General features: G+C 30.8%; 1 protein-coding gene and 1 long non-coding RNA gene across 4 annotated transcripts in view; one reads left to right on the forward strand and one right to left on the reverse strand.

Annotated features, from left to right (window-relative positions):
* Positions 1 to 25,972, forward strand: part of LOC130898264 (protein spinster) — a 170,540-nt gene that overhangs the window by 43,583 nt on the left and 100,985 nt on the right. The window lies entirely within an intron of this gene.
* Positions 22,201 to 22,716, reverse strand: LOC130898267 (uncharacterized). The gene is made up of 2 exons (XR_009059864.1): positions 22,504 to 22,716; positions 22,201 to 22,449 (listed from the first exon to the last, which is right to left on the reverse strand). It is a non-coding gene; the product is annotated as an uncharacterized LOC130898267 (long non-coding RNA).

A 25,972-nucleotide genomic window follows, 5' to 3' on the forward strand; every position in this document is an offset into this window, starting at 1 on the left:
ATGCTCCGATAGTTCAAACACATGCGAAAGATCTTGATGGAAAACATTATGAAGAACAATAAAGTCAAATTCAATTATAAATATTTGTTTTTATTTGTCTATCTCAAAACTTTAGGGTGCTTTTTCTACATGTGCAAATCTATATAGATTTGACGAACATTGAATTACCGATAGATTTATCATATGAAATATGAAAAATATGTCACGGTTAATGAATAGGTATAAAAATAGTAGCGGAGTATAGTTAAATGAGTAGTCCATTGAGTCTGAATACTTTGAGTTTAAAAATAGGATAAAATAAAGATGCTTCTCAACAATCAGCCTTTACATAAAAACACATTTACTTATTTATCTGAAATTCAAACGATTCATCAAGACAAACACTGTTCGACATAAATATGTTTTTAATATTTACAAAGCTGTTCATTTTAAAAACAAAATTATCTATATTAATCTCTCCTTTTGAAAGTAGCATACAAGTGGTCACATATTAAATTAAAGGATATATACAAAATTTGTCTGTTCGCGAAACTGCTTTCGAAACATAGTTTTGTTCAAAGAGAAGTAATCGAAAGAAGTAAATGAAAAAAAGGAAAAAAACCTTTGTTGCAAGACATACAAAAGTATCAAAATAAGTTATTAAGAATTTAATTCAATGAAATGAAGAATTCGTATTATTTCTTATCGATTCCTCAAGGACTTTCTACAAAGGAAAAATCAGTGAGAATATTTATAAATTTAAATGGAGATATAAACTCACTTTTGTGGATTATCAGTTTTTGCTCCATTATGAAAACTATAAATTAACAGTTATTCAACAATATATGTTTTATAATAGTTTTCTAGGATTTAGAATAATTCCAAACAACTCTACTCTTTTCTACGAGCTTGAGGCTGGCAAAGATATCGATAAAGTGTTCATGTCCCAGGCAGAGTTGAAAGTTATTATATATGTGTATAACAAAAACAAATGAGGAAAAATAGTCATGAAAACTATTAACAAATCTGAGACAATATGAGTGTTGTATAAAGAAGAAACTAGAAATCTTAATTGGAAGAATTACTGGGAGATATTTTCGGTTTTTACTGAATAATCGTTATCTTTGAAAAGTTTGATAAAATTATTTCAAATATCTTTATAATTTTTACACAGGATTGATTTGATTTCTCTTCAATCTGACCACTTAATTTATCCTTTACCGTCACTGTAATGTCGATTATATTGTAAACGTTAAATGCTAAAAATAGACTTTCTGTACATGAGGCTTTTATCAACGAAATTTTGACAAAATTAACAGTTCAATATAGACAGGTTACATAAAATTCACATTTGATATCAAATTAGATCTAGCAGTTCTCAGAGTTTGGTTAGGATTGAAAGTTTTGCTTGGCTATTCAAGTGCAGTATCACCAAATGTTGGAGTCTTAGCATAAGTAAATAAAATTCAGGTCATTCACTTCCTTCAGAGTTTAAATTATTGGTGGTTGGTAATATTCATATTGAACTCACTGTTTAAACTACCACTAAAGCAATAATTAAAATAGTCTCTTATTTGTCGAATTATGATTCGATAGATTCCTTACATAAATGACAAATAGTGGAGACAGTTTATAGCTTAACTTAACTTTTCCTCTGATTCTGACAAAATTCGCGATAAATTCTGTATCTGTTTGTAATCATATTTAGGTACTATAGTGATACAGAATTGATTAAGAAGTGGTTCATACTCGATTATAATTGTGACCCGCTACCAAAGCTAATAAAATAGTTGTTTGAAAATTCTACAAAAAAATATTATGATACGCAGAGAAACGAATAAAAAAACAGAGTTTATAAGAACAGTGGGAGGCATACACGTTTTACGTTAATTTAACCTCAACTATATTTTACGCTTTATATTCATTCACCTCCTCTATAAAATACGTACTAAATGCATTTTACCACTACTTAAAATCATCCCCCACATCTGTGTTCTAATATCATTATATTTATAATGGAGTGTAGCCTTTGCTATTCAGTTAATGATTCAATGTATAGGATTAGAGTGTTAAAACAACATCCCATTTTATTGTTGGTCAATTATCAATTTTCTAGAAAGAGATTTTAATAAATTCAAGTTTTGAGATAGTAATAATTTGTGTCATCAAAAATGATATGTCCTTTGGATACTAATTTAAATTGTTTTAAAAGTAACAATTCAACATTCTCATGCAGATTGGATATGCCATTTTGACGCTGAATTATATTTTAGACACTATACTTATTATGTGCAATAAAATTGATCACTGGATAATTCAAACTCATTAAAAATATCATAGGTATGACTATTAAATTATGAGACAAGCGAAATGCAAAAGAAGTAACAATTCCAGCAGTTGAACTCTGTTACCGTGAAATCGTTAGTATGTGAAAAATTCAATCTCTGCAATATCTGATCTCACATGAATATTTTCCTGAATCTTTTGAGAATACTGATAAAACTAAATTGGAAGTTTGTCTTGGTGGCACAAATTCTTTGTGTGCGATGTAGATAAAAAAGAGACAGGATGTGAATCTTTTATTTGCTAATTCAATAATACTTATCTTTAATTTGAAGACATTTTGGTAATTGACAGTTTTAGTAACAAGATCAATGCAAACGTTTCTTCTATTACCCTTCTGTAAGTTGCAAGAATTTTCGTATTTCCGTATTTCCAAAAATTTTATGTGAGGTTAAAGTGCTTAAATTTAACTATTCACTCATAGTTTTTATTATTGAACCATGGTCTCATCTCACAAGAACCCCCATGACTTCCACGTTTTCGTCCTTTTTTGATGTTGAATTCCTTTTCTGAGTTAGGTGGATCTTCAGCGTCTTCTGGGCCTACCAAAAATGATTTGTGCCAACGAGAAACTCGCCAAGTTTTCCCATAGACCTATTCAAGTTTTGACAATCGCGGATTAACACAAAATGTGATTGCTCTAAATTTCAACACTGCATTTTTGTAACTGATAGCTTTGATGGTACTGGTAATTATATCACCTGTAGGGAGTTGCGTAGTTAAGGCCGGTAGACACAACTTTGCCTGATTACCTACAATGTTATAGTTCTTCCAAAATCAAGACTATGCCAGGAACAATCAATATTTCATAAATACATACGGCAATAAAAATTTAGATATACAAACACAGCAAGCTATTTTAAATATATTCGAATGTTTAAAATCGGAAAATATCCAGCAATCTGATAATGCAATCATAATAAGAATTGCTGTATTAACTAGATTAAATAAATTTACTATTTATCGAGTAGTCACGAAAGGGGTTGTTGTGGATCATTCACATAACCGAAAAACATGTAAAGAAAAACTTAAATTAGTTGACAAAGCTACTTAAGATTTTATAAGTAGAACAATTCATAGTTTATATAAGGAGAACAGGCTTGCGACATTAGAAGTAATACAGCAAAAGGTAGCAGATTTTCCAGAATTCAATTATACCAGTTTAGAAACATTGCGTCAAGTTTTGTCAGCATCTGGTATTAAACACAGAAAAATGAATAAACGGATGACAATAACCGAATTGCCAAAGATCGTTCGTTGGCGACAAGATTATTTGCGTCAGATAAAAGACTACCGAAGTTCTCATAAACACATAATTCATCTAGATGAAACATAGTTTGACAGTCACGATGGAGTATATTTCTGTTGGGTTAACAATAGTAAAAATTGCTGTAGGAATGGGCCCTGTTCTAAAGGGAAACGCATTATAATAGTACACGCGAGAAGCAAAGACGGTCTCGTGTTGAATGCTTTATTAATATCTACTAAGAAAATTAACTGTGTATCTGTTTATCATAAAGATATGACAGAATAATTTGAAAAGTGTTTCAATGAACAGCTATTACCTAACGTTCAACCACAGTCAGTAATCGTTATAGACAAAGCATCATATCACTCACGGCAACTCCTTAAGATACCAAATACGAGGATGTATTGATGTCTAGTTATCCTAGACCAGTTCCATGCATAAACAAAATATTGCGTTACTATAGCAACGAACAATAACTTATTAGAAGTGTTAATGTAAAGTTTGACATAGAAAAAGTAAACCCGAGTTACGCAATAAATCAAAAGAAAAAAGATGTCCACCGAAATTGTGAAAATCGAAAAATAGGAGTATCGAGCCATCACTAAGTACCTAAGCTTCAAAAGAGGTAAGTTTTCCATTGAAGATGATGACCGATCGGGAAGGCCAGTTTCTGTGTCAGTCCCCGAAAATATCGATGCAGTTCATAACATGATTTTATCAGACCGTCGAATTGGGCTAAAATGGATATCTGGAGCACTGAATATTTCATACGAACGCGTTCATCATATAATTCACGTCAATTTGGATATGAGAAAAATTGCTGAAAAATGGATCCTCAAATGTTTGAATGTTGACCAAAAGCGTTCAAGGGTAGAAGCATTGCGTTCGTACTGTGCTGTGTCCAAAAATCTGCTGGAAAAGTTCTTGCTTCAGTTTTTTTGGATTGCCATGGAGTAATCATGATTGATTTTTTGGATAAGCGTAGAACTATAACTGGAGATTACTATTCGACATTATTGATCACTCTACGGAAAAAAATTAAAAAAAAAGACACTTTTTTCTAGTTCTAGTAATTCGAACCCTAAATCACGAATTTTTTGCATGGCAACATGAGACTTGTGTGTAGGGGCGTGGTCCTGCAAAAACAAAGCACCTTTGGATAGCTCTCCTTGTCTTTTCTCTTTAATTTTTTTCCGTAGAGTGGTCAGTAATGTCGAATAGTAATCTCCAGTTATTGTTCTACGCTTATCCAAAAAATCAATCATGATTACTCCATGGCAATCCCAAAAAAAAATAAAGCAAGAACTTTTCCAGCAGATTTTTGGACACAGATCGAACGCAATGCTTCTACCCTTGCACGCTTTTGGTCAACATTCAAACATTTGGGGATCCATTTTGCGGCAATTTTGCTCATGTCCAAATTGACGTGAATTGTATGTTGAACGCGTTCGTATGAAATAGTCAGTGCTCCAGATATCCATTTTAACCTAATTCGACAGTCTGATAAAATCATGTTATGAACTGCATCGATATTTTCGGGGAAGACACAGAAACTGGTCTTGGACATTGATCACCAAGGGTACTAAGCATATCTTCGTAAATCTGCTTACCTCTTAACCATTTTAAATGGATATCTTTTTTCTTTTAATTTATTGCGTAACTCTTTTTTTACTTTTTTGACGTCAAACTTCACACTTACCCTTCTAATAAGTTATTGTTCGTTGCTATGGTAACGCAATATATTGTTTATGCATGGATTTGGTCTAGATATCAATACATCCTCGTAATTAGATGGAAAATTCAGTCAATAAACTAAACCTATTTATTCAATATGCATATTAGATGGAATATGTGAAAGTTTGCAACGGACAAAGTAAATAATAATATAGTCTATAAAGATTGCATAATTTTTCACCAAACACTAACGAAAAAATAAATAATAAAGAGAAAAAAATCGGCTTGAAAAATCTTTTTATCAACTAAATCGCTTAATATCAAAGGAACAAATAAAGCAAGGCCTCATCTCTGTAAAACAGAAAAGTAATACTGTTTTCTTCTCCCCGACGTCATAATTGAAAATTTAATTTCCGTCAACCACCCTGAATATTATCAAACATAAAATGATTTAAAGGGGCTTAGCCCATCACCCTGTGGGAATTTTAATATAAGCTAGTGACATATCAGACATCACCAAACAAGTTAGGAAATTTTGAGTTCACTTTATGCTGCCACAAGTAAACTAATTACAGCTTTAGAAAGCTTAGGCAAGCAGCCCCGCTAATGCACACTCATAAATTCGCTGTGTCAGTATTCTATTTTGTTGGAACACCTGTGTACTAGTTGTATGATAAATGATGGAATATTTAAGGCCACACTAGAAATTAAACAAAAATATTATTTTAACTTCGTGGAACGTGAGAAATAATATACTTCAATTATATTTTATTAGTAAGATCTCTTAATTTTAAACTTGAGTTTCAAATTTAAGTCTACGGTTTTAACAACACCACTTTCTACTCTCATATATTGTAGATAAATCAATACACTTTTCTTAGTAGGATTGTGCCAAAATTAAACATCAAATGTACTAATTCTAATATATTTCCAGGCTTTCAAATACCTATATACCTATGTATTCAATATATAAATATATAACAACGATAAAAATTACTACATTATTAAGTTTGAAATTGCGGTTAAATTTTGTTGTTATTCAAAATCTTGGAGGTAAATTAGAATTAATACTTTTTGGTATTTACTTTTGCAAAGACGAAAAGAAGAAAATTGATAACTAACTCTCATAAGTTCAAGAAATCTATTTGTGGAAAAAACCAAAAATAAAACCTTCTAATATGGTTTATACAAATGCATTTGAGAACATTTTGAATAGAGTAGGTTTGAAAGTGGTTCATAAATCTAACAAGAAATATGTTGGGCAAACTAAGAGGTGTGTTAATGTCCCATTTAAAGAGCACCTAGCTCTTTTTAAATATGGACGGAACAAAAAATCGGGTATCGCCGAGCACCCTGTGAGTTATAATCATGGAATAAATATAAATAATGTAAAATTTTTAAACAATGTGTCGAGAAAAATGAAAAACTTAATAAAGTAAAAGTAACTTTTCTTTCTCTATCTAGGTTCTCTAAATAATTCTGCTAATGGAAGAACTTATATTCTACTCAAATGCGAAATGTAAAATGTCCCTAATCCTAGGTTTGTATTTCAAATTTCAAGTTTCTTCATCGATTCAAATAATCAGTTTTTTGTTTTTTATCCATTTATGACAACTTTACAGGTCTGTATTTCAAAAATCAGTTAACATATCTCGGTGACATTTGATATCTCACAAAATTTGTACCAATAGTACACCTGTGCCAAATTTAATGAAAATCAGAGATTTTGAGATTCAGATATTATGTGGAATTGATATAAGATGACTCTGTATAGTATAATTTTCCTGTTAAACGTATATTACGACGTTAACAAGTAACAAAGTATTGGAATTAAAAATGCAAAAATCCAATATAATTTTTCATCACTTAATATACATCTCATCGTAACCAACGTTCCTTGCCAAGCATTTAATTATTCTTCAATAAGATTCTATTATATTTCTAATAATAATATTGATCACGACATTAAATAGTAAGTCATGTAGTTTTTCTTACGAAACGAAACGCATTTTGATAGACCTCCAATTGCTAGGAGCACAGTAAGCATAATTGTTAGAAAATTTAATGAAACGAGAAGACCAAGAAATGCAAAGTTAGATATTTTGGTGTCATTAGAAAACAGGCCTCACGCAACTACAACAGAAATTGCCTAGGCAGTCGGTTGTAGTAAAGTTTCTATTGAAAGAAGAACTGTAACCATACAAAGTTCAACTTGTTCAAGAACAAATTTTCTTGATATTGTACTGTTTCAGACAAGGCCACGTTTCATTAAGGGGGTACAGTAAATCGACACAATTGTCGTTAATGGGCTCGGGAAAATACCTACTGTATTTAGTCAAAACACTTCCAACGCGCCCAAAAAGAATTTTTGGGTAGGAAATTTGCTACATCTCCGTGTGACAGTTCTTCCGGACTTAATTGCGGCATTTGCTTCCAATAAGATGATGCACCAACCAGTTTATTGAAAGGTTGATTGGAAAATGTGAATCAATGGAGTGGCCACCTAGGTCATCTGATCTTACCCCCTTGATTTTTTGCTGTAGGGAAAACTTTTCAAATCAGGTCTAACATCGTCTTGGCTTATGTCAGATAGTAAAAGGGATGCCGATTGAATAATACCTGTAAGAAATAGACTATTTAGTTAATTAAAAGTGATTATTAAAATTTACTTAATTTCCAAATCAAATAATGTAAAAAAAAAACATAGCCCCCATTAAAAAATAAGTATGACATTTTGGACTCGTGTTAAAAGACGCAGAATCAAATGCATTGTTTTACTTTTTTTCGCATTATTTTTTTTTCAAAAATAAACATTGTACAATTTATGGAATTTATACATTACTTTATCAGAACCCAATAAAAAAATTTTATTATTGTTTAGCAATATGTTTTTCAAACGTGTTTTTTGACGTGGTATCCCTAATAAATCTAATTCAGAAAAGCACACTTGGTTAGGTTAGTCAAAATCGCCTCCTATCTCTAAAAATCCTCACGCCTCTCGCCAGTGCTCACTGTCAAAAAACTACAATTGTTTTCAGTATTTACATGCTTCTCTGTTTGAAGTTTTCAAATAGGAATGACCGAAGTGGGACATTAACGTTTTCTAAATTCATAGTAAATGTATTTTATTTTTTTTAAATTTACATACAATCAAAAGGCATTTCCAATTCGTAGTACATTATACCGTTCCTATACTTAACTATCATAACGTTAAATTACATAACTCTTATGCTTTATCTAGGTGTTTATTAAATTTACAGCGGGGATAATATCACAGTATACGCTTACGAGTAATATGAAAAATATTTTTATCAATGGGTGCGTCTCACGAGATTCGATGTTTATTAAATCAACAGGTGTTTTAACAAGCAACTTCTTATTGCTAAGTAAATTTGAAATCGTTCTTGTCTTAAGGTTAAAGTCAAGGTTATGTGCGTTACCGTAATAACACTCCATAAAATATTGATGTATTGCATCATAGTATATACAATGCGTCAACAAAATAATTCAATAACGCATATGGAAAATCCCGAAAGATGTCATATATGATCTCAATTCACTATTTTTTGAAATATCTATCATACAGGGCTAATAACCTTTGAGTGTTGATATCAGCAACATTCAAACGAAAGAACTACTTTTTTTTATTTATTTTTCTTGGTAAGCTCATTTCTATAAGTTCAAATTAGTACAGAATGGATGAAGTAGAAGGTAAGCTAATACTAGTTACATATACATTTTTTAGTTATATATGTTTCATTTCTTATCTTACTTTTTTTATTTTCTATTTTCTTGAGGAATCTCACTTCCATGGCATTTATACGGCCGATTTGATTTGATTCATAATCCTTGCCTCACTACTCTATCTATAATTTCTTTTTTTTCTACTAATATTTTGCCCCATGAAAGATGCTTTCATTGCATTAAATAATTTAACAATTTTTTCTAATTTTACTACCATTAATGTTATAATTGTTTCTTTTACTTTATCTTTCCTTATCTTCTTCCCTCCATCTTTCTATCAATTTATTTTTCTCTGTGATTATACTTCCTTCCTTGTCTTCTATATTCATCATATTATATTCCCTTTTTCTTTTTTAATTGTTTTAATTTCACATAGACTAATTTTCTATTTTCCCTATAGTATATATGATTTTTTTGGCTTTTTTTGCTTTAGTTGATACTTCTTTTAATGTCAATATTATTATTCATTTATATTTTCTATAATCTTCTTTATCTTTGTATTCAAGTATTCAATTCATTTTTATTTTTTAACTTTCTTATCCCATTCGTCCTCCCCTTTGTCTTTTTTATGTTTTAATTAGGTATTTTTGATGCTCCACATATCTCTTGGTCTTTTATGGGATAATTCAATATTACTTGGTATTTAGTTTGGTACAGCATTTCCTTTAAGTTAAGTTTCTTTCACTATATTTATTTCTGTACTTGTCATTTTATTAGTTATATCCATAATTATTTTTAGTAGATATTGATCACTCAAGTTTCCGAAGTTTTATTTCGATCGGGCTCGGCTCTGGTAAATTCATGATTATTTTTGTATTGAAATTTGGTATTTATCATTATCATATCGTTTTATATATCTATATCTATTATTCTGTCACCATTATTATGCAACTACATTATTATTATTAAAAAATTAGTGAATTATGCATTGGAATTGGAGGGTTATCATTAAATCGTCGAAACTACTACTATATTACATGAACCATTAATTGGTTTTTCCGACAAGCCCAAAATTTGTTTATATATATACAGTCCTTTAGCTGGAATAGCTGTTTTTTTTTCAAAAAATAACTTTCAGCCGTATCCAAAGGATACGTCATAAAGACAAAAATTACTCAAATGAAGCTATTTATAAAAAACCCATTCGTACATTCGTTCTCTGACCATTTTAATAAATTATTATCTAAATCGAAAGTTCTAAAATTTAACAAAATATCCTACTTATCTATTCCTGAAATAAGTCTACATTTCCGTACTACCAGTCATTTATATCTACAAAATTATGGGCCTTCTCGTATTTGACTCTAGACTTTTCTGGAAATAGCACATACAGGACACTGAAGGAAAGTGTCATAAAAGTCTGAATATTGTTAAAACCTTGTCATTATTATTAGAGGCACTAATTCACTCTATTAAGGTAGCTTCGTTTACATATCTACAAATAAATCCCGACTAAAATCTCTCCACTCGGAACACAATACAACTATGGTTAGGAGCATTCCGGTCGAGCCCTGATAAGAGTCTTTATTATTAGGCCAATGACCCTCCACCCTCGCTTAGAAGACAATATATCCTTTTCTCCTATACAGCCTCGATTTAAACCAATCCAGTAAATCCAGAGTACCCTTTAATAACATCAATCCAACGGCCTTATTATAAGCCTCCATGTAATTTAATTGTACATCCTGTTTTTTACTAGTCCAAACCTTGAACAAAAACAAAATCTTGTCCTATACCAGACCTCCACCACTTCAAATACACCAGTCTGATTAAAAACTTACCTCAATTAGATCTTTTCCTCTACCAATTCAATAAGGAAGAATTCAGGGCATATGTTTTACAGTCAGCCTTTCTCGGAGTGTTGAGTACTAAACAGTATAACATGATTCTCTATATGGATGCCTTAAACTACTGAAACTGGAGTAGTATGTTCTATAGCGTCATCACAGAGACACATCAGATCCTAAAAACTTTCCTTTTATGTAGTGTCTGTAGAGGTTAACTCGCTATCTTACAAATGTTTTAACATGCCCAACTCATCAGCCGTAAATTACATCAAATATACATTCACCAGACATCCTGTCCAAGGCGTATGAACTACTGAGATATCAAAATACTTTTGACAGCATTACATGGGTTCCAGCTCTCGGTGGAATTGCCAATATTATCACTCGAAGTTAAAAATAAAACATATTCTGTCTGAATATCCATATTACTCCTCGAAACATAATCAGCTTTGTTATACATTAATTATAATTATAACCTGACTGTTTTAACTAGTACTATGTAGAACTTGGATAACTGAACTTTGCTCAGTATTTTTTTTGGTAATTTTTTTTTTTTAGAAATTATTTTAAATACAAATTACACACTGATGAAATGATGAAATATGAATAATATTTTTCGATCTTATCGACATAATCATAAAAAAATATCAACTGGTTATTTGAATAGAAAAACACGAGTACGATTAGTTCAATATTATAATAGAGAAAATATACATTTTATCGTAGACCTTTTACATATGTTTATTTCTAAATCGTGTTGATTTTAGGTCTCTTCTGTTATGAAATTAGATTTTTATATAATATATCAATCAATAGATCACCTACATCATGAATATCAAAATATAAATTCGTTTTAACAAAAAAATAATAATTTGTTCTTTCTTTTTTATATTTGAAAAATTGTAGGAGCTGTCAGTAAAAAACAGAATATATATGTATATTTGTCTTCACAGTTTTATTTTTGAAATCGAGTCTTAATGTGATACTTCCTTCCATACTATATTGCAGGTATGTCACGGATTTTCATTCAGAAGATGGACTTTTAACGTAGTTGCTCGTTTAACTCTAGAAATTGCCACATACAACATGTTATAAAGACCGGACTTCATTTTAACTCAACCCCATCAGATTCGAGAGTTCGTCTTGGGATTTGTGGACTGTCGTGGCAAATGCAAATCTAACGGAAAATTAGTGACGCTTATGAGTCAAAGGTTATCCTTGGTATGAGTACTTCTTAGCCGGATTTTTCATCAGTAACAATTTTCGGCTTTATTATGTGATTGCACTTGTTACCATGCATGAGTCTTCCATCTTTTGGTACGTTTAAATTACGTAACAACATTATAAACGCATTTTCTTTAAATTTTAGTTCGTTCGGTGGCAAGTATGAAATATTGATTATATAATTATACAGTTATACGATATAGAGTGGTCGGTTTTTTAGATAGAGATTTCAGCTTTCAGTAGAAGTACTATCTGTTAAACTATGTGTGTTCCACTTTGTATATAAATATGTTATTAGCTATTCATCCTGTATATGAGCAGTAACAACGAGCAGTTCGACTCCTCATAGTATCAAATAAATATTCTACTTTCAGACAAATAAATTTTTGAGCGTCGCTGACATGGAAATAGAAAAGGACTTCCATGGTCGTTGATGATATGTAACCGTTTTATACAAACCAGTATTCTTCAATACTCTACTTGAACTCGTGACCTGACTAGCTGACATAAACAAAAAAACTAATTTCTCTCCATCTTTTTCTTACTAGTTTCAGTATATAGTAGCTTTATGTTGTCGTTAATTTAGAGTTCAAAAGCTTTTTATGACTTTCAATTATATTTCTGGTTACATTTATGTACAAATATCCGTAATAATATGCACGAATTTGAGAAAATGCAAACATTCAATAAGTAATCATAAAATTGTTTTAATGGTTATTTATGGCTTCTTGTTAATCTAAAAACAAACTTGATTCTCAATTTCAGTTAGATACAACGATAATAAAATAAATATGTGTAGGACATTCCTGGCAGAAATATTGACGTGTGTTATAACAAGAATCATAATACGCCTAAAGAGGACTTTTTGCCTCGTATTCCCACAAAAATTGTTTTAAAATCTTATCCTAATGAGACTAGTTTCAACTCTCGAATGTATGGATACTTTCTAAAATATGAGCGTATTAAATTCTTGTATGGTACACACATTAAAATAAAATTCAGTATTTCTATCTTTTTCACCTATTTTTGTACATGGGTGGAGATAATATTTAGTATAATAATACCATATTCAAATACTGCTCTAAGCAATGTTCACCAACTTTGTTCAAATACTTACATTGCTACGTAGATTCATTCATTCATTTTTTAAACTAATTATCTCATCACTCCTGATTGGGAACCATTAGGGTCTGTAAGTGATACAAAGAGTTCCTTATTTTACCCTCCATTAACGTGTCGTCTCGGATTACCTAATATTTGTCTTATATAAATGTGACTGTGAAGGACCATAATGTCCTTGTCTACCAGAATTTATAGTTTAGTGATTCAAAGTGACCCTTGGACACTTGAAGTTCCACTAACCTATCAAATTACTTACTTTTATTTTATATTAATGTGACTCTTAACGACCAAAAATATCCATTTATATAATTAATTGTAGCTTTCATACAAGATAAGAGTATTTAAGACATCTTGTACACGGATACTGGGATAGTTTCACATTAATTTGTTTTCGCTCAGTAAATAGTTTCTACAAAGTTCTGAATTATTTAACACTAGCTTAATTTACGAAAAAGTTGATTTTAAATTCACAGGTAAAAATACTAAAAAATATATTCAGATGTTTTAAATGAAATATATCAAATGACAATGAAGTCCTCCTTCATTGGATTAGTTACGCCGAGAACTCAACCAACGGTCAGGTTTTGGTTGAATTAAAGATATGTACGTAGATACAATAAGACATGTGTGGTTTATGTGATACAGAATTATTTTGCTATTAAAACAGATATAAAGAGTGAGATTTATATTTCCCTCTTTCTTCGTCTTTCTAATTGCGCAGAAATATAATGTCCTTTCACTTCTACCTAGTTGTGATCTCCAGTTACTACAGTTTAACGGTAAATTCGAATGTCAATGTTCAGATGTTATTTTTGTAAAAAATGCGCAGAAAATTCCATAAATGCCAAATTTTAGAGGGCATCTGAAAAATAAAAAAACTCTAGTTAAATCAATTGAAACACGTCCATTTTGTAGCAGATGTAGCGAACAAAACGTCGAGTCTACTAAGAAAAAGAAATAGAAGTTTTCTTTTTTAAATTGAAGTTTTATGCTTTCCTGGAAAATTCTAATTTTTTATTTAGACTGCTACTCCAAAATAAAGAAATATTAAAATCATAAAAAATGCTATCTTGTTGAGAAATGAGGAATTTTGAGCAAGTTAAATAGATAATATTTTAAAGGTAATCGTATATATATATATATATATATATATATATATATATATATATATATATATATATTGTATATATATAAAACAAATAGGATTAGTTTTTGAGAATTTGAGATTAATCAAAATAAGAATTGTATTCAGAAGTAAAAATCTCATTTAATATTATTACCATAATTTTTCATTCACATCAAGATGAATTTCACGTCCGTATTTTTCATAATAATTGTTCCCCTCGAATGATTACAGTCACCTTAGAGCAGTACAATTACGGCATCTCATATGGAATAAGATAAAAATGCACTTCAGAGATAGGTGCTTGGCTATAAATACATTTTTAGTTGAAACACCGTCACGCATTGACTTCTAACTGTATCGTATTGAGCTCACTTCTGTTAGTTATAAATCTGCATATATTTTAAATCCCACATAAATTGTGAACCAATAACTAAAACAAACATGAAATTAGAATCTAAAAGTTGATGAATTTGTTGATATCTAAGAACATGGATAATACGCGCCTTTAAAACGTATAAAGTTACTCAATCGCTCGCCAAGTATTCATCACCGATTTATAGCACTGAAGCAACGAATGATAGTAAAGTACGGAAATGGACCAGGTTTGTGCAGGCATACGAATTTGAGATTTGATACATTCTTTCAGTATCGACTCTATTCCAAAGTGAACTTGCGACTGTTCTAGCAGACAAAAGTCTTTTTTAATGAGGATTTTCAAAATTTAGTACAAATTTATAAAAAGTACATCAATAAAATACCAAAGCATGTAAAAAAATAGGCAAGTGTATATACAATCTTGTATTAGGCACGAAAGACGTTCGAACAGATCACAAAGAAAACGCACGAAACCAAGACGCATCACTATAGAGCAGCGGGAGAACAACCCTCTGAATTTATTGGTACATTAAGAAGAAAAAATGATTCTAAATTTGATAAAATGTGTAGCAAATATCCTTGTTGGCATGCCGTTTCTCGAAATATTCTGAAGACAAACGGCATTACCAATGATATTTTCCAAGCTCTTTCCTTCTTTAGCTAATTCTATGTACCCATCTTTTACTATTTGCAATACTGCAAATAGTAGTTTCACATTTTCTACCACTCGATATATTTCCGATTTCTGTTGGAAAGCGTTAACAACATTCATAGATTATTACGCGGCACTACTGCATCACGTTTATGACGCTTTAACTGATCCTTACACTGTTTGGCTCGTATTTCGATAACCAAGTTATTGCCTTGTGGGACCCAAGTTAATCTGTAAATTCTAAAGACAATAACTTGATTGTCAAAATGCGCATCAAATAGTGAGTGGTATAAAACAAATTGAATATCACTAATGGTTCTTGAAAAGCAAACAAGGCAAGACTCGATAGAATCATAAATGAGTCAGATAAGTTCCACAGATATTAACATCAACTTAGTAGGAGTACGAATGCTGGTTGATAATTATAGATATGTTTAGTTATTTAGTTGAGTTATTGATTAAACGTACATATGTTTCGTTTCAATAATTTGATCTCACTATAAATTATCCCTGACAGTTTACTCATTTATACATTCTTTGTTTTTACTTTTGAATTTACGAACTATCCATTAAATAATGAAATTGTTCGTCACATCAGAACCTTATTCCGAACCTGTTGCTTTACCTAAATTTAAATCTGGCAACGTAAGACACGAACACTTCAGGGTTTTTACTCTTTACTAATCGAGTGAGTGACTCGGCGACGACTGACGTGGGGTTGGGAAAGTAAGCCTGGAGGTTTTTTTATACTTTAGAAAAATAATCTTCTAAAACTGTCATCATTTATACAGCGTAGATTGTCACACGTGTATTTTGAAAGTTTCATTAATAGATGGTATTCTCGATTCATTTAGTAAAATTTAAAACACGTGTTCAGAGTATTTTTTTAATTTGTACAAAATGCGTCCAACTATCTTTACAATGATTGTCACCGAGATAAGTATTTTCAAGATAAGGAAATTCTAAGATATTAAAAATTTTTTTAGTTCTTATGTTTTATTATTTATTCAATCTCTAATTATGTTTATTTACGTAGATTACAGATTTGTGAATACATACGTCTATTAAACCATTAAATTCTTCGATAAAAAGTGTTCCGATAAAAAACTTGAAATGTGTCGAGATGTTCGTTTTTAGATAAATAAACAAAACATAGGTGGAAATGAGAATATTAACGGACAGGAACGTGCAATTATGCAGGTTAGAAAGTGCAGCCGAAAAACAACAGACGGTTGAATTTGCAAAGATACTATCTAAAAGAAATAAGCAGCAGAATGGCTTGTGAAATTACTAAGAGACAAAAATTTAGAAAGAACTGTTAAGTTTATGGTTTACAAAACAATAGTAAAACCAGTAGGCAAATAGAATTTGTTTAATGACAAAAAAAGATCTGTACCGGGTTTTCAACTTAAATTGAATCCCTCGTTGACTTAGTGACGAATAAAGAACACAAAAACTAAAAAAATATATGTTTGATATTATAATACAAAAATTATTTTTATGATTTAATTTTTCTATTTTTTGATAGCTGGTTTTCTCATAATATCGAATATATATGCATATGGTCGCTTAAATTCAGATACTGCGTAAGTTCAAAAAAGACCTATTTGATTTTTGAATGCTATTAGATAGACAATCGAAATATGCACCTCTATACAACAGAAAACAGAAAAAGTCCCGAAAATCGTAGTAGGAAAGGAATCGAAATATAGTAGACAAAGATAGCATAAATATAGAAGAGTTTGCACAATCTTTCAAATGGAAAATAGAACGAATTGATGATTGAATTTGTTTCGACAAAAAAAATGTTTTTTGTGTCGGGGTGTGACCATAGACGAAATTTATAATCACCACTAATTCTGAATAGTAAGCCGTCCGAAGCGAGATAAAACGCTGGAATCGGCTGATAAGGTTATGGTCTCTATATTTGGAAGAAAACGGTATATTGTTCATCAAAAAAAATTCACCTTATGGATGAAAATGAAGGTGGAATTAAATTAATTGAACTTGGGATTTCTTCAGCACACATATTTTTGAGATCACCGACTACTGGCTATGTTGATCAATATCATCAATCATAAGAATATTATATAAATCAAATGAAAAAGTCATCAATGAAACAGAAATTTGTTCTAAAGTTAAAGAAAATATTTGTATAAAAATTGTATACAAATGTTCGAAGAAAAGAAAATATTTTGATTAATAAAATGAAGTTTGGCTAGAAAGCTTGTTTTTTTGTTTGCTAGACCAGGAATTTATTGATCGATGGTATAATATAATGATAAGGAAATACGGAGCAGTGTTGGCAGAGAAAGCAATGTATATGAAATGAAAATTATTTGACATCTGTCCCGTGAACCGACGGGGGATTTCATTACATCGGAAAGTTGGTACTATAAATTTGTAGATTATATCTCAAATGTTTCGTATAATACCTTAAAAAGAATATGTTGTAAACTGAGAAATATTTCAACATATTCAATTCTATAATAATTACGGGTATTTTACACATTCAGATAGAAATATTCAAGACTGCAAATCAGAACATCTAATTTACAAATGTATAAATTTAAAATTCATTCAGTACATTATACCGTTAGTTTTCAAGGTTTCCATTCTGAAATTAAGTCGGTATAACGTTTCATTTAACATAGTGATTAGCAACATATAGCTTACGAAAACAGGGATCATATGTTTTGCTTTTAGCCAATAGCATCAATTGCGGGAACCGATAACTGATTCTAATGCTGCGTATTAGGAATCTTAATTAAAAATTAATGAATAAAAAAGCTTAGGATAATCAGTGTGAACAACTTTGTACTTTCTTATAGATAAAGTGATAACAAAATATTTTCATCAATTTCATAAAATACATTGCCAATTAAGTATTTTCTACTAAAAATACATTGCTTACCATTGTATTTTGAATTAACCACATTAAAAGTCTTTATTCCTTCACATTAACGAATTAGTATTAGGGTCTGTTGGTGCTATCGGTGGTTAGAATAATTTTGAAAAACTACAAAACTTCATTTTGAATTCCTGGGTTAGTTCACTGCTTGCAGTAGATTCTACGTTTTACCAGCTGCAATTATTGTAGGTAATATTAAGTTATATATGTAAATAATTCTCAAATAGTTATACATTTTGCATAAAATTCACCATATTTTACTTTTTTGTACAACAAAGAAAATAGTAAATAGGAAACATTAATGTTTGAAATTATGGAACTACCTATTTATTATGAAAATATGTATAATATGCGTCGTATTAAATGCACATATAGCAGTCCGCCTGAATCGATAAAGGAGAATAGCGTCCTCCTTGGGTACCACCGATTTCTAACAAATATATAATTCACTATGAAAGGATTACCTTTTTTTGACTTCGATGAGTTATATTAAATGTGGTATAACCAAAGAATTAAATGCTGTTCTTCATCAAATTTCAGTAGAGAGAGATGCTCGTTGGGTTTGATGTTTTTTTTTGGTTTTGGTTGCTGCATACGAAGTGTTAGGATTATTCGAAAGAAAGCGGCATGGAAAATCATACTGTTGAGATGAGCATACCGAGGAGACATGAAAGAGAAATGAGGCAAACATTTCAAACAATAAAAATATATGAAAATAGAATATAATTTAAAACAGCCCAAGCAAAAGTCAGCACGGAAAAGGAATGAACCGTGGGAAAGGAAATACACAAAATTTCGAACACATCTTGGATGTAAAAAAGCACAGAGAGTGGAAAATTACTAAGAATTACATAAGAAGTCTTCATCGGTTTATACAGAAACAAACGACTAACACAGGGATGTTGCTTATTTAGACTCTGTTAGATTGGAAATGTAATTACGGGTATTCCGCTCAATAACGATCAGGTAATGAAGGCACAAGATTTTGACTGTCTAGAATATATGACAAGAAAGCTAATAAAAAATATACCACTGGAAATCGATCAAACGATAAAGGGGTAAGAAAAATAAAAATATTTGGCTATAAAAATTACAAGTGACGAAATATTGTGCGATGCTATTAAAGAGAGTAATATCCAGGAGAGAAAAGCAATATCAATGCAAAACTGTGTTTTATAGACCACCAACTACATATCCAAAAACAATAAGAAAAGAATATACAACACAATCATAAAAAGCATTGTTTCTTATCGTAGCCAAAATAGAAAAATATACACATACTGGAAGCGACAGACATGAATTTTTGTCCGCAAGTCGAGGGCATATCTATATCAAGATTATTGAGGACAACTAATAACTGCATGTAAATGTTACAACTATGGAAACAAAATTTTTATTTGAATCCATTTGAAAGATGACAAAGGATAATACCACAGAAAATACCATGGCAAGTAGGCATAAACAATAAGATAAGAGAGATTGAGCTAGAAGAAGATCTTTGGTTGAATAGAGACCAATGAAGACTGTCATATGTAGAAATTAAGTCATAAAGGGTAAATTTAGTAGTAATTTTTCCTTGAATGGTGTTGAAAGATTGGAATAGTTTTTCTGCCAAGACACATATATTGGTTGTTTGTATGAAACGATTAACTTCGTTAGGAATAAATAAACTATTATATGTATTGTTAAGGTTGTTTTGATTATTAATTGTCGTGAGGTGCTGTTATGTTATTAAGGGATTTTTGATTTGTCTTCGATAATTCAAAACTTTCCTATTTAAATTAAAGTCTCACCACGAACCATCACTTTTTTATGCCGATCCAAAAGTTAAACGGCTTTTACTGAAAATTTATCATTCAAAACATCGCTCACAGGAATTGTTTATTATCTTTTTGTCTGTACCTTATTTGGTACAATGTGATCTATATTCACTCATGATTCATCATTTAGTTTATTGATATTTTCCACTTCATCTTGACGTTCCGCAAGTTTCAAAGTGTTTGGAAATATATAAAAAATATTTTTTCAATTACGAAAGGGATTTGGTATGTAGTGGTATTACTGAAAGCCTATCAATAGACTTTTCAAAAACTTTGTAAACTTGTAAGGCACAGAGTTTATCAACTCGATCGAAATGTGCCGTAATGATATTTGCAAATCATCATATAAATGCTTAGACAATTGCTAGAATTTTAATGTTGAGATAGTAAGTAAGAAATATTCTCTGTGAAAAACAAATCATAGTGGATGAACATTGTATGCCCTTAATATTGCTTTGTTATGTTTCCATTATATATTATCATTTTGGGGCATTTAATAAGAGATACAAAAAGAAATTGTTTTACTGAATTTAATTGTTTGCGCATAGTTAATCTTTTATATAGGGCCTATTTAGAACACGATACAATGAATACATTACTGTTAAACAGCACTTATTATTGAATGCATGAATTCACACGTCTTGCTCTTAAAAATAAATCAATACCTAATAATTAGAAAATATTTTTGTAGTAAGTGGGTATCGAACCCGGACCTCTCTATCTAGAGTTTTGAGCCATCAACCAGAAGATAAGAAAATGAAAAATAATCAAAAGAAAACTCTGAAGTGTGTATGAAGTTATTCGAATTAAAAATATTGCTCTGATACTTGATAGTTATGTTTTTCTCTACATAATATAGAAATCGAAATATATCGGAATAATTAAATTTCATTATAAATAAATATATCAAAATTCTTTCAAAATACAGAAAATATCAATACCAGAACGTAATAAAATACCCACTCAAAAAATTAATTAACACTTATTTCCTACCAACAGCTGCTTTGTGCATGGCCATAATTCCAAAGGTTATTGACATGACAAAATTAAACATATTGTTGATGGTCATAGCATCCTGATTACCTTGAACGTTGAAATTTTACGTTATCTTAGTGTATATATACTAATAGAAAAATGTTTTTTTCTATAGCTTTATGGTTTATCAATTTTTTTAATTGTAATTAATAGTTTTAAAATATTTCCAGACCAGAACTTCTTTCAATTTTCATACTCTACTTGTATAATCTTATCGCCTCTGAAGTTTGGCTTGGAAGCGCAAATTATTATTATAAGATTATTCAGAATGATTCAAATCTTACATATTTTCGAGAATAAAAACACAAAAAAACGATAGGATCATAGCCCATTTAATCGAAATCTAAGTGCATCGTGCTTGACACTGCATATCTGACTGATGAAAAACCATGAAGAATCTAATTACAAACATCTATAGACCACATTAAAAGAACCGACCGAATTAAAAGATGGCGTGTCAGGTTCCATATAAGCAAATCTGCGCATGTCAGTTTTGAATAACTTCCACCGACATATCCACATCAATAAATTCTTGATACTAACACTGCAAAGTATTTGGGAATGACACAATGTTAACTTCGCTGTAGAGTTAACAACAAACGCCAAGAGCTCGATATTAGATATAAAAACATGTACTGGCTAAGGAAAGTTAGAAAAAACTCAAACTTGGCTACACAGGCAAAATATTGCTGTTCCACCTGGTATTGTTTTGTGATCTTCGTAGGTATTTCAATGTAGACACTATTGACTACGCCTAGCAACGTAGAGATGGGCAATGGTTGCTCCAACATATGAATTTTGAACTTACAGTTTTTCGACGATATTTTAGAGAATGCTCAATAACTTCAAGCAATTTGGGTTAGTGAACTAGTTGACGTTATATTTAACGTTGTAACCCTAATTTCCTCGGCATGAGACTCTTCCTCAGGAGGTGGTATTTGTCCTCAGTTAGAGTATATAAATAACTGGTACTGAGATGGGGTGAATCATTAATATTAATTTGGACACCACCAACTTTTTAACGAATGACGTTAAAAATTGATAAAAAGGCGGAAGCACATTTTAAATTAAATTAAAAATAAAAATTAAACAATCCAAAACTATTCCCGGAGACAATTATCCAAATTAATATTTAATGCTTAGAACAATAAAAAAAGTATCAGCAACAAATAAATTTATTTGAAAAATAATACATTCGCATTAACTGCGTATCCGAAAGAGTACAACGAAAACCAGTTATAAATTAAAACACAACTCAGACTCATTTATATATTAAAGATAAGGCTGAGACTTATCTATGGAAATTCGGGATGGCTACAGCTCTCAACTGGATTTCTAGATGTTGGAATAAGTGGAAGTCGTAGTCTGATGATTGGATCCTTTGTGGTGGAAACTCCCAACCTGGCAGCTGTAGAACAGCGAATATAAAGAATAAAATCACCACAAATTTAACAAAACTTACTTTTACTTGGAGTGTAGATGAGTAGAGGAGGAATTCAAATCACTTTCGAGGTTTTATTGAATTTCTCGATAACAATTTTTTTCAAAAACTCGAAAAGACTACTGTGCCACAATACGTGAACAAAGGAATATTAAAAATATTTGAAGAAAGACGTTGCCGAATGGCATGTTACAAAGTACTATACGAATTTTGCGAAACATTTATGCTAGTGAGTAGGAATTTGTTATTAAAAATTTTTTAAACGAAATTATAAATTTATCATAAAAACTACAGATAAGAATCTTTGTTATTGTTTTTATAAACTATTACATCCACACAAAAAATATCTAACAATAAAATTTGGTTATGGATTTTGTTTTGAAAAAACTGTAAATATTTTCATTTCATTTCAAAATGCATTTTATCTTTAGGTTTAAACTTTTGATTGCAAATAATCGGTATGTCTTAGTGCATGAGTTCATTTAAACATTTTTTTCTTTTTCAGGTTAGTCATCCATGTCTTCCGCTTAAGCAAACGGTTATGGTGAGTGCATGTATACGAACATTCGCTTAATATTCGTATTATATGTTTATGGTGTGGCTCATTACCATATGTACTTTATGTTTCATATGTCACATCTCACGAAATTTACTATATTCAATGGGGATATTCGTGGACCATTATTTTAGTTTATTATTTGATATTTTGAGAGTAGATTTGAGACTTGAAAATTTTCATTAAAAGGGTGTTTAACAAACATATAAATGTAGTAATAAAAGGGTCAAAGACCGGCGGACTTTGGACGTCCATTGGCGTTACGTATTTATTGGCTCTTTTCCACGTATACAGTATATCGCTTTATACTACGATTGTTTTATCCGTTTTTATTTTATTATTTGCAACGCATTATTTTATTGTTAAAAAATACTTGTCATTTATTTTATTGAACACAAAGTAGACCGATATCATAGGATTTGAATCAACCTCCTGCAAATTAGTTCCACTGCCTTGCGATGCACTCATCGCAATGTTGTATCCCTAAAAGGATTCTATCGGAACGGCTATCATATACTCTTCTCGCTACTACTTCTCAATGACAGGCAAGAAAACGTTATTCGTTTAGTAGATCATTTATTTTAGAAAAGAGCTAGAAATCTCGCAATGCTAAATCTGGTGATTAAGATAGATGCGGACCAGCAGATAGACTTCTACCGACCCAAAAATAGCTATTCACATGCGATTTGTGACACGGCTTGTTGTTATAATGAGGAGAAAGCCGTTTTCCGATTTTCCAAGTTGTTTCCTCTCCCATAGTTTCACAGATATTCATGTAACTACTTGTATAACTCGGAATCTACAGTTGTTCCCCTTGGATCGTACCATATTATGATCATGATTTGGATTGACGGATCGTTTTAGGACGAGGTTTTCCATAAAAAACTCATATTTATTCTATCATGATCATAGCCATAGTCAGTTTTTAATATTTCTTCAGCTTCTTTACTAGTTGTTTCAACGAAACTTTTTATCAATGATTTTCTCAAGATACATGTTTGACGGTAAATACTGCCAAACGATCTCACTATAGTGACTGTAAGAGTAGATTGAAAGTCGGAACAGGTTCAAGTTATCATTGTTTCTCTTGACACTCGAGGGCATGAGACATACGTGAACGTTGATTTGGTTGGCCCTGATACAGGATTTGTTTCCGCCGCAAGAAATTTCAGCGTTAGGAACTGCTGATAAAAAAATTCCTATAGCATATTTTTTGTTGGTATTTCTTATGCAACGGTTAATCACCTTCTCAAAATGGTAACAAAAATTTATCTCTATAAAATTGTATTAGATGCATCGACCTAAGCAGTTTTCAAAAGTCTACAAGCCGAAAGATAGAAAATACCATGGTATACGATATTTTTTGTAATAATTGTGTATATATAGTACAAAACGTCATAATATTTAGAAAATGGAATAAGCAATTATCAATGGGATTAAAATAACAAAATGCAAGCCACGAAATAGCAAAAAAAATTTGGAACTAATTATAATCTTCACATTCTTGAATGAGAGGCAGATAGAAAAAATTTTCTACAAAAAATAATAGATAGTCGGAAGAATAATGTACGTTCTTAGAATATAAGAGTTATAACTGTTTCCTGATTGATTGAGTAAACTTTTCAGATAAATTGTTTAAATTCAGATGTTGAAATGTTACTTTGTTTGATTTGGTTCAATCTGATATGATTTAAGCCTCTTTAGTGGAATTAGCATAAATTGAAAAGTATTCCGCTATAAACAATTTATCTCCTCCTATTTATTAAACAAGATTTGGCGCAACAAATATTGCTCAACTTGCTAAAAAATTGTTAGTCTAGCAGGGGTCGAAAACAAATCGCACGAAGACTAGTGTTAATCTCAGCGACGCTGGTTCTCAAAAAAACCCTTGGTGGGCTAGAAATTAATTAATTATGTTCAGTGACAACCGTTCCGTTGATGGATGGATTTTTTCCCGAAGGAAAAAAACAGACTTTCTATGATGTTTTGAACCCATAATTTTGAATGACCACCAGTTGTTCCCTCAGATTAATAGTTTCTCACAGACATTAATAGTTCTGGATCTGTTTGACTAATATGATTACCGGATCATTACACTATTCGTAAATACTTGACCGGTCGCAAAATCCATTTATTGAGGTATAGGTTTTAACAATAATTGGATTAGTTGACTTCCGGTTTAGCTTTTTAAACTGGATTTATGAATTACATGAAATGCCAGTTCCTCTAGTTTATGAAATCTTATGGAATTTTATAAAAAATATCGTTTTCCCAATGGGTCTTTTAAAATAATGAATCTAGTTCAAAAAACCGAACCAGTAGTTAACCAATCCCAGTTTTGCTAAAACCCGAAGCACTTATATCCAACACGATAAATGGATTTTATGATCTCGAAAACGATAAACTTATTTTATTATGATACGGACAGATACGGATAGCCCACTACACTGATAATGTCCAAACCCAAATTGTTTGCTCGACTGCCCTACTGCACGTAAATAAATACTATTCCACGTTACATGTATTATCGACTGTTGTCGAGCACGTTGAGTTAATTATTAGTGAGGCATAAGCTTTATTGAAAGTACCTGTTTCACTTGATATATTTAAATTTATAAGAACACTATTCATTCTATAATAAATTTTTTGTGCAAAAATTGTCAAAAGAACATTTTTTGTTTATATAAACATAAGTTTTTATGGATCTAATGAGTAATGAATGTGTAGATGTTCTCAAATAATTTCCTAATACCGAATGAATGACACCATTTTAGTAGATCATTTTTATATTTTTATACAAAAACTATTCTCTCCCCTAACGATTGAGAGTTGAGAACCACCGAAATATATCTTTTAGATGCATTATTCCGTTGAGATTAGAGGAGTAAGTTGCGACGACATTAAAATTCAACAGGCTCGTGATGATGCATATCC

The sequence above is a fragment of the Diorhabda carinulata genome, chromosome 9, assembly GCF_026250575.1.
Source record: "Diorhabda carinulata isolate Delta chromosome 9, icDioCari1.1, whole genome shotgun sequence".
Lineage (NCBI taxonomy): Eukaryota > Metazoa > Arthropoda > Insecta > Coleoptera > Chrysomelidae > Diorhabda > Diorhabda carinulata.